This window comes from Acanthopagrus latus, chromosome 2 (genome assembly GCF_904848185.1).
Source record: "Acanthopagrus latus isolate v.2019 chromosome 2, fAcaLat1.1, whole genome shotgun sequence".
NCBI lineage: Eukaryota > Metazoa > Chordata > Actinopteri > Spariformes > Sparidae > Acanthopagrus > Acanthopagrus latus.
The window spans coordinates 24,884,895-24,896,382 of NC_051040.1; positions in this window are offsets into that span (position 1 = coordinate 24,884,895).

Consider the following 11,488-nt stretch of genomic DNA (forward strand, 5'->3'; position numbering starts at 1 on the left):
CTCATAAGCTTACATACAACTGGACTAGTTTTTAAAACCAGGCGAGTCACACCCTGCTGGACATAAGAAAGAATGCAGGTTTAAGGCAATTCCACATTGGCTCTGTCCATATTTCATGCAGCCAATGACACACCAAGACTGCTGATTAGTGTGGGCACTAACGGAGTGTCAAGATTGGGGGACATTATCAATGCTACTGTAACTGCTTTTGGAGTTTGCATGCCTTTATTGTAAAAATCTGACATTATCAATATCATATGGGAGAGGTACATCGGAGCACACACATTGGCTTTAACACTTGGTGGACTAATTGCTGGCTGTGGTTGAATATGATGAATGAAGCTTCATACTGGGTGTTGCATATGTTTTCACTGACAGCGACTTTAAAGAAAAGGCAGACAGATAAAAGGCTAAGAGGGAACTGAGAGGAGCCAGCCAGATAAAAGCTGTATCAATCATCATGACTAAAATATCTAGCAGCCACTTCCAACATAATCACTTGACTCCAATGAGTGTTTTTGTCCCTTTGTCTTTCATTTAAATGAGCACACGTTCATCCTTTTTAAAGCTCACTGCACCTCAAAATGCTGCTGTACATGATGTGACAAGGCTGTGGGCAAAGCAAGGGTGCAAGAAAGTCATTAGTATAAACGTGAACCCATATGTGTGACAGTGATAAAAACTGCACGAGAAGGAGGGAGGGGTTGATGAGAATCAAGGAGTAAATAAAACTGGATAGAGCGAAGTGGACAATCGGTAGAGAGCTGGTTTGATGCTGAGCTGAGAGGAAGAGAAGACGAAGGAGGGTGAGAACTGAGAAACCATACAGTTAGCGGTTGAAACACAGAGGGGAATTAGAATATAGAAGAGGGCTTGAGGAAGAAAGAGACAAGAATGGCCTCGAGCAATGTTTAGCAGGGATGGGGGATATAGAGGAGGCATGCATGGACCAGGATAAAGCCTGGAGGCAAAAAGAAGGCATGGAAGGAAGGAAGGAAGGTAGGAAGTAGGAGGGAGAAAACACATAAGGGAAGTAAGAGAATTAACAAGAGAGTAAAAAATGTGATGGAAGAAAGAGAATGAGCTGGAAAAAAAAACAAAAAAAAAAAACAATGTGAGCTGAGGAAAATTAAGTAGGGGGTGAAAAAGGGGGTGATGGAGAGAGGAGTGGAGAGGTTTAAGAGGGCTGCTGCAGCCGGAGAGCTGGATAAGAGAACATGGGAACATGCTGGCTGTTCTGCCTGGCTGCATCTGCTCTGTCTTCAGGGAGAGCAGCTGAGGAGGAGGAGGAGAGGAAGAGGGTGAGGAGGAGGAGGAAAGGGGTTGCTTTAGGATTGAATACAGAGCAGATATGCAAAGGGAGAGAGGGGTTGAAGAGGAGAGAACGAGGGAGCAAGAGGCAGAGAAAGGCTTCATTGAGGATGATGAACTGGCTGTCAAGTTGTTAAGACAAAAGTGGCCTTCTGAGAGTTAAGCGGGAGCGCAGAGAGAGACAAATGGATAAAGACTAGGAGGGAAAGGAGCACTATGAGAGAAAGATAGAACAAAAAGGCTAAGTGGAAAAAGTAAAAAGACAATGAACGAGGATAAAGAGGGAAACGGGAGCAGGGATGCAGGAGGCACTTAAACAAAGACAGAACAGTAGGACAACGAAAAGACAAAGTAAGAAGGACAGTAAGTCACGAGAAGCCGAAGAAAAAATAAGGAGAAGAGAGGGAATCGTGTCAGAGTGATTGTGAGACGGCGAGGCAGTAGCTCTGGGCAGGGTGAGAGGAAGTGATGCGTACGCTAAAAGGAGGGAGCAGATCTCGGCAGCACGCGCCAATCAAACACCAGTCCTCCCAGGCGCCCTCCTTGACCGCCAGCGCAAACACACCAGCACGTGCACACACACCCACACATGCAGATATTATGAAGCACTGAAGGGGATCCTGGAATCACTTTACTGTTGCACACTTGAACAGACATCTATTGTGCGAACACACAATGGAGAATTGGCAAGAGCATCGTGGACCCTCACACAGAATGTTCACACACACACACACACACACACACACACACACACACACGCACACACAAACAGGTCAGTTGGTAGACCCTCATTGGCATGACATGGTGTCCGGGCAATGTCTGGCTACCTCCTCAAGCACCACTGAACCACAGTCCCTGTCACCTCAGACTCATATATGCAAATCTATGTACCATGAAGCTATTATTTGAGATGTACGTCACACACTTAAGACTTTAAGTGTACTTCACAAACAAAGGCCAGCCACGTTCTTGCTTTTAACTATGCTTTTGCGTGCACATGATGGCTGCCTCGCATATCCTGCGCCCGTGTAAAGTGTTGGTTGAGCACATCCTGTACAGGCAGTATGAGGACGGTAGCAACGTAGGGATACAGTGCAGACATGAGTGTGCCACATAGATGCGCTCCAGTTCTTAAACCAATAGCGTGACACTTCTGGTCACTTTGTGTGCTCTCTACAATGCAGATTCTGCAGAATTGTGGCCCTAAAGTCACATTTCTTTTTCACATTCATTTATGAGCAGTTTTTCTTTCTTTCTCTTTCTCTCTTTTCTTTTTTTTCAAAAACATTTTGTCTGGCCCACCCAAAGATGGCAGTGATTCACCTTCCACCACCATCTAGCTTGGTAGGGGGAAAGTTCCTGTTGACCTGGACTGGGCAGATGGTGTGCAAGGTGAATTTTCCCTCTATATAATAAGCAAAAGTACACTTACCCCTTCACTTTCCCCTTACTCATTCTTTGAATCAGTGGTTTAGTATATCTGTGAGACGCAGACCACCACCATAGCACGTAAAAGGTTAACAAAGTGTATACATCACAATTCTGAGAGATCATGTCATGCAGAGAAAAAAACATGCAAGTTTGTGTTGGCAGTGGAAAATATTATAACTTATGGTGGAAAAAAAAAACCGAATGAACTTCTACAAACAGTTGTAAAGATCAGTCAGTAATATACAACCTGTTCCTCATGGACCAGCAGCCTAAATATAAACAGAGCAATGCTCCTGGAGTCATGACACTTTTTAAACAGTGCATAAGCACCAGAGATTCTGTACCTACTCTTGTCACATGGAGGCCTCGTGACTGTAACATCTGATTCTTTCATACATGTTTATTGAATCTTTATTTGAATCTTTATTCTGTAGATGGACTGTAGATGGTGTCACAACATTTACATTATATATGAAAGTATGGCATTTTGCTTGCCTATCTTATTAAATCCTCTTATAGTATGTGACCTTTACAGTCGTGATCACACTTTAAATGGCAGGTTGGAATGCATTGCACAAATATGGCATATTCGACCTGACATGCCCTTTAAAGCAGCCTGACTCTCCAGCGGGCACTTACACTGCATACTGTTGAAGTCAGGAATATGGAAGAATCTGTGATGATTTGTGCGTTTGTTTTTTCTGATCTTATTTGCGGAGAACGTCCATATATTTCTTTTGAGGCACTGATATTTTACATCAGCTATAATTATCATTGTAAAAGAGTTTCTGTGTAGTCCTGTTTATGTCCTCAAACTGCTCCATTTAAAAAAAAGTCTGAATGATTTATTGACAATCTCTGAGGGAGTCTGTCTATTGTGTTGGCTGTGATGTCACTACAATTTAGGCTTTACATCGTACCACCTCCCCCCCGGTACTGGACAGTACACGATGGGATAATTATAAAATGTTCCAATTCATGCTGATAATCTAAATATATCCCAAGGTTGTGACTTAATTTAAAAAAAAACACTAATGTGACAGCAATTGAAAACACAGAGCTAACTTGAGTTACATCTTTTTGCCAATTAAGGGAAGGCTTTTTAATAGACTTCTGCAGTGCTTTTGATCTCTCTTCTTCCATAACTGTTACCAGTGGAGTATTTTCGGAGCGCTATATTCTTGTTTTGCTATTTTTAGGATTTATCTAGCTTGTTTCAAACGCTGTCACCTATCAGACGCACGGTGCAGTCCTTTATGTCTGCAACCGATATCTTATTTTTTGCCGTCTCAGTTATTGAAATGATTGCACGATGGAATCCAGGACAAAGTCGAAGAGCATGTTTTATAAATAAAGCCCCAGTGTTTCCTTCCATAATGCACAGGAACAGAGGGACATCGGACATTAGGCAGGAGCTCTTTACGGGGCCGCTGGAATGTGTCTGCTAAGTGCTTTCAGAGAGACAGCGGCATGGTGACTTACACCGACAAGCACACATACACAAGCACACACACAGACTTGTATATCGCTGCACAACTACACGTGCATGCACCCATCCCTGGCCCCTTTAAACCTATCCTCCTCCTCCTCCGCAGATGCACAGAATGGAGAGACTGGCCATCCATCTACATGACACACTCTCCTTACATAATCCTCACCGCTAGAGATCATTACAGCGGCTTTAAAGCTTCAGTCCGTCATTTTAACAGTATCTTGAGCCCCTGCCACTTTGTTTAGGGTAAGCAGACGGATGGGGCACCGGCATTAGAACCTTGGAAGCTGCTGGTACAGACGGTGCCAGGAAAGTTTCTCCCGTGGCACTCACACAGTGCTGTTTAAAACATTGCAACCCTGAGAAAGAACAAAGAGGGAAACACCTGAAGGGTAATCCCTCACCACCGGACCTTTTGGTTACAACTTCCCATCAGACCACTCAGGGTAAAGTTTCTTGCATGACATCTGTTGGTTTTATCACACCCCTCTCACACCAGACAAAAAAACACCCACTAACATCTGGCTTTTGTCTTTAATGGGCAGTCACTCCTGCTTCATGTGAACCTGTATTCAATCACGAGTGTTTATCAGCTCCTACTCCCGTTCCACACACACTCACAAACTAATTTTCTCGCCTCTTTTTCACAACGTGTTGGAGCGAAGGACGCTGGCTTGTTAAAACTTTTCCATCAATCTCTGTTTGAGCAGCGCTCGAACATTCTTCAGTCAACGCTGAGTTTGAAAGAGAGACCGAAGTAAAAAAGTGAACATCAATTACAGTGTCAGCAGCTTCCATGTCAATACCCAGTCCTTGCCAGATGCAGATCGGTCCTGCTGATGTGCAACTCTCAACAGAGAACAGAAAGAGGCAAGATGTCTCACTCCTTAGCTTCTTCTATCATCAGCTCAGGAAAAAGGAATAGGTCTAATGCAGATTATTACTGATTAAGACATTCTATAATGAGTTTAACATCCTTTGGATGTAGTTGAATTTATATGACGTTGGTTTTTACTGTCCCCTGTTTTTTTATGCATATTCCCGATGACGAACATTAGGGCGAAGAAAAGCAAACTCAGCTCTTTGCATCGGGAACAAAGTCATCCATCTATTTTTAGCGGGTTTACTCATGCCTGCATATACATACTAATTTTAGGGGGGAGAGGACGAGACTGGTGGAAGAAGTACAAAGTTCCTTAACAAAAGTAAAAGTACCAATATGACAAAGTAAAAATACTCCATTAAGGGCAGTTCACTATTTAACTGTGGGGTGTGGCTTAGGTGTGACTTCATTGTTTTTTTTTTCATGAGCAGGTAATACATAACACTCCCTCAACCATGAATAACCATTTTTGTCATATTCACCCCAAATGTAGATTGAACTGGAGCCAATGCAACAAGAACGGAGGCTGTGAGGGTGAAAACAAACAGCTAATTTCTAAAGCAAAATGTAAATATGCAAAATATGTGTAATCATAGACATAGCTGCTGGAAAGCTTGTGGTCTTCTGTACCTGACAGTTACTGAGGTTTGGACGTCATCTATGCAAATATTTTCGTTCCACTGCAGTGGTTGGCAGTGATTGCCTTTGTCTCCATATTTTCTACTGAAAATGTGAAAACTTAAGAACACTAGCTGTCACTTTCCCTCTGTGTAGTTACTCAGTAGTTAGTCATCTGACTTAAGCTGTAGCTATGAGCCAAAGCGCCATCAATAATTCTTCCCCTTCAGGGCGATGGAAGTAAGACTGGATGAGCAGACAGATGGACAGATGAGTCAGCTTCCTCTTCAACAACAACAGCAAAAAAAAATAAATAAATAAATAATGCCAGGAAGAACTGGGATAACTATTAATGAGATTTGTGTAGGGTTGGTCTGAGCTCTGAGCTGTGGGGGAAACAAGTCCATGTAGATTACTCAGGCAACACTCAATGTATCAGTATCCAGATCAGTGTTTACATTACATGAACATATTCAATATATCACAGAAAAAATAAAAACGTAGAAGGAATAAATGTTGACTTTCTCTGTGCAGTCTGCTCCAACAAAAATGATCTACGTTTTTTTTATGTACCCCCTCTGCTTATTCGCTCTGCGGTTATGTTGGTTGTCTCTGTTTGTTCCCTCAACGATCTTTTGAGATTTAAATAAAGGTTGAATGAATGAATGAATGAATATGCTGGCCTTTCAGCCTCCTCTGAATCACTGGGACTCTCTACAGGCCTTCAGCAAGGACAACGCAGCACCACAGTATGACTCTGCTGTCAGTCACAAGTGTGCACCTTCAGCCCGAGTCAGCTCATCCAGCAGATGGTGCGTGTGTGTGTGTGTGTGTGTGTGAAGGCCAGAGATGTAGGTTTATACCGTATGCAGGGGTGTATACACGAACATGTGCTGTCGTCTGTCCATCTGCGTGCTACTATTGCCACATGATTAAAATATTGTTTCTTCATGCATATTCTACATGCACACATTTATATTACATTTCACCTTTAATTTCCCCGCTGCATGCATTATTAACAGATGTGGTGTTTGTTGGAGTCAGCCAGGCTCATTGTGGAGTCACTCTTTACTGAATGCGCTCTGAGGGTGAATCTTGTGGTGTGAATGGGCAGCCTCGGCTGTCTTGGTTTATGTTTTGTTTTTAACTGTTTAGACTGTAGAAGATGAGTGAACAAACGTAAGGGAAAAAAAGACGACTTGGCAACTATTAGACAGCATAATGTAACTTAACCTTAAAATAACAGCTTCAAAATCATGCTGATGGTACAGGGTCTTGTAATGGGGCTGAATGGTGTCTCTGTTTCAGCATATCACTTGTTTCTACACAATGTATATTCAGTGAGAGGGAGGGATCACAGCGTTACATACATGTTAACATCAAGATACAAGTTTACACAACATAACATTGTTTTGATGTTGTGAGTTTCATTTGTAGCTGGCGCCCATGCTATGTCTGACAAACTGTTACAGACGTGGGATTTGGATTTTACAATAGTGGTGTTGCACTAAGAACCTGTGGGTAGAGCGCCAAATCACACAAAATGACAATTTCTGCATAATGTTGCTTTAAAGCTGCTATATTTAGCCCTTCATCGATGATTATCAATATCAACAGATGGATATGGTGTACACAATCTGCTTGTTGCTGTTTGTCTTTCTTTACTTGCATGTGATATGTTTTTTCAGTGGTGTTATCTGTGCACCATTTGCTGCAGTTGGTGGTGATAATGGTTAAGGCTACCAAGATGAACGACACTTAAAGAAACAACCAGTAAATTCACATAATCTAGTGAAAAAAATAGGAAAATATGACAGGACTACATTCTCCTTTGTATAATCCAAGGCTTGATGGACACCAGGAAATGAGGATATAACCTACATACCGTATATGCACGTCCCCACAAAACAATCACACACATTGCACATTGTCACAGGACAGAGGCCAGTTTTGGCAAAAGGCAATTTTCTGTACTATGTAGCATTCAGAGGAGGCTAATAGCATATTTGAATCAGTGTGGGAGTGCAATTTCCCATTTTCCTTTCTCTTCACACACAAGCCAAGTCGCTACTCACACACAAACACAGGAGACTGTTTTTGAGCAGAATGCACGAGCTGTCTGAATGGCTGCCATTACAAATGTTGACTGGGCTTCAGCTCTCCGATCAGTGCATTTACTGTATTCGCTTTTTAAGAGTCAGTCTTCCAGCAGCATATCTCATCCTTAAGGAGGGGGAGTGAGTATAAATGATGATAAATGAGAGTTGAGAGGAAAATACAGCAGTGAAAAACAAAAAACGGAATTGTTATTATCCTTCAGTTTGCCTTTTACTGTTTCGACAAAAAGGATGGACCTTGGAGATGAGGGGCCATTACAGAAGAGGAAGCTGAGCAAGAGAAATGATGACCAGTCACACAAAACGTGAGCCAAGCTGCAAAATGCGCTCTGTGGAAACGTCTGTTTTATGTTTAGCATCTATCAAAAGAAGAGCACACACAGGATGAAGAATAAGTCATTCTATCTTTCCAAACAACCCCTCGCACTGTGTGCTCGACCCTGCAGGAGGGAAGGGGGGCGAGATGAGATAGGAGGGGGGAAATGGGTCATTAGGAGGGAGTGGTGAGGAAAGGCCATGATGTAATCATGAAATCTAAAAGTGGATCGACTTTGACCTTCAGTGATCCTCATGAGGTCAGTGACCCCGATAGGAATCAATTGTGTTTGCAGAAATGCATGTCATTGAACGCACCCCAAAACATGAAGCATTTATTTTCTCATGAAGACAAAAAGAGAATGAGGGAGTCCAGTGAACAGTAAAAAAACACAACCTCTGAAGATTGACAGACGAAGAAGGACAGATGGAGGTGACAGAGGATCACGAATTACAGTAGATGAAGACGTGAAAGATGAGTCAAAAGGCTGACGGCTGCAATATGTGCTTCTTCCATTCGGCTGTCAGACTTGCATGATGTGAAAATCATGGCTGAGCACGTATCAAGTATGATCCTCGTTAATTAGCTCTCAACCTCGGTGCTTCAACATGATAAAATAGGCTCTGATGGCATGCATGGATGGAGCGTGCGAGCGGTAGCAAAGGAAACAGAGAGAAAGAGAGGCTGAATTTGCAAGCACAAGCATATTTTTTGTGTTATTACCCCCCCCCCCCAAAAAAAAAACTACCCCCCGGAATTTGTAACCAATCTCACTTCAGTGATATCAAAGCACAGAGCAGTGAGAGGGGTGAAGAGGAGGGTGAAGCTGATGATTAAGGTTGAGTAGCATGGATGGATGGGTGCACGGTTGGGTGAAGGGTGAAAGAGGAAGTTGAAGAGACATTATGGGTATGTCAGAGTGAATAAATGAGCGGAGGATGAGGAGGGAAGAAGGACAATGATAAAGCTGCATATGAAGGACAAAGGCAGACAGATAGATAATGATATTGAGAAATGAGAGAAGACAGTATGTGTGTGTGTGTGTGTGTGTGTGGGTGTGGGTGTGCATGTGTGTGTGCGTGTGTGTCATGATGAGGACTGAGTTTGTTTACACTGCTATCTGTTTGCACAGGGCCAATCATATCCAACAACCATCATTAGAAGAAATGCTGTGATGCAGAGTTGTTTATGTGTCACATTGTATGAGATACAGCGTATGATCGCAAAACATTAATTTGATGTATTATGGTTTATTTGGAGTTCAGCCAGCAGTCACACTAAGAATCAGTGAATCATAATGTGACATCTAACACCTCATGATGAGTAAAAATAACAAATTGCGCTGCTCTCGGCTAACACTTTCCATTCCTCCTCATCTTCCACCTTCCTTCCTTGTCTTCATGGACAAACACAGCAGCTTGCCTTTGCTTCATAACACATTTATATACGCTTATCCATAATCTGATATGAAGTGTAAATCACCTCCAGTGTTGGAGCTTTTTGGCTTTTCTTAAAGCACTGGTTGATTCTCTTCACTGATTTCACAGCCTTCACGGCGGAAGATGAAGCTCAGCATGTAAATTTAGAGAGTTAGGTCACGCTCAATTTTACCGAGTGATTGAAAATGTTTAAAAAAGTCTACGGCTATTTTAAGCCTCAGCAGTTGGTCACTCTACCCCCAGGGCTGGAACCAACAGCTGTATTTCCAAATATAGTCAATAGTGGGTCTCAAATCCCTTCAGTTCAGTAGATTCAACAGAAGCGAATTACTTTAGAGTGAGCTGGATTTTGGAAGCAGACATTGCTACCCTTGAATGCACATCAGATAAAACTTTTTTGTCATGTTTTATATTTTAGTGATTCGTTTAAGGAGTATACCAAAAATCAAGCATTGCACTTATACCACCTTTGGAGTTATAATGGGCAGTTTTAAAGCAACATTATGTAGGAAATCGTATTTCATGCGATTTGACGATACTCCTTTTATATAATAAAAATAATAAATCCCCGGTTTCTCTTCAGTTTGTCAGATGTAATCTTACATTAACCACAAACAAACTAAATTAAGAGTTGAGGAGCAGCCTGAGGACATCAGTGGGAAAATGAGGATATTTCCTCCACAAAATATAATCCACTTTCCCCTAAATCACTTATAGATGTGTTTTATGTACCACCGTAAAACATTGCGCACTGAGGTGCTACCTGCTCTACAAAGTCACATGGTGCAGAAACAAGCCATAGGGGGCAGAGTGGCTGAGACACCGATCACCCTCATCATAAGTCGCTGTAACATCAAACTGATTTTGAACCTGTTATTTTAAGATAAAATATTCACATAATGTTGCCTTAAAGAAAAAAGTGTCAGCGTTATTTTCATTCAACAGATTCTTTCTTCTTTGTCACAACCCATCTCCCACATTTCCCACAATGCAGCTCTACTTCCTAAAGTTCAGTCAGAGATTCGGGTGTGTTATGCAAGTGGTGGCTAATGAATCTCCGAGCTCTTTTGCCTCCAGCTGAGATGTGGAGCAGGCGATAACCACATCGCAACAGCTAGCTGTCAGCTACCGTCAGACTAATTGGTGTCAATCTGGTGGCAACAGAAAATTATGGCTTTGCATCCCCATTGCCACAGGTTCTATGACATGTCTGTAGTTCTTGTCACCAATGGAGAGGTTCTTGATTTCTCTGACTCATTATAACAATTTGGAGGCTGTCGTGAACCAATTCCTAGCAGTTTCTGCTTGCACAATGCAATATAAATGTGGCATCATAAGGTTGAGTACAGTGGACAATGATGGCATATTACACTAATGTCCCACAAACTACCCCAGAGTTTGGGAAGTCACAGTATAAAAAGTCATGAGAAATTAATAATTCAATGTCAGCCCATTAATATTTGTTCCTGTAAAGCTACATTGGTTTCTCAAGGGACTCTTCACGGAGCTGTCATAGCATAGAAAACACAGCTGCAGTTAATGAACATAATGACTTAAATGCTTTGATTTAGGTCTGTGAATGAGCAACACAAATTGACAATAGTCAGTATCACTGTGTTTACTAATTGGCACATCCCCGTCAAACCTACCCTTTCTTCATTTCATAAGCTGCAGCTGACTTCACCCTGCTGTGACACTGTGAAAAGGGTCTGTGAGCGTGGAGAAGCAGAAGTGTACTGACAAGTTACGTCAGTGTTATTTATAAAGCCCAAAATCACAAGTTTGTCTCTGAGGGCTTTTATTGACGTCACTTCCAGCCAGTGAGAAAAGATCTCACTGCTTTTTACAGTCCGTTTTGGGAACTTTCAAGGGAGATGAAGC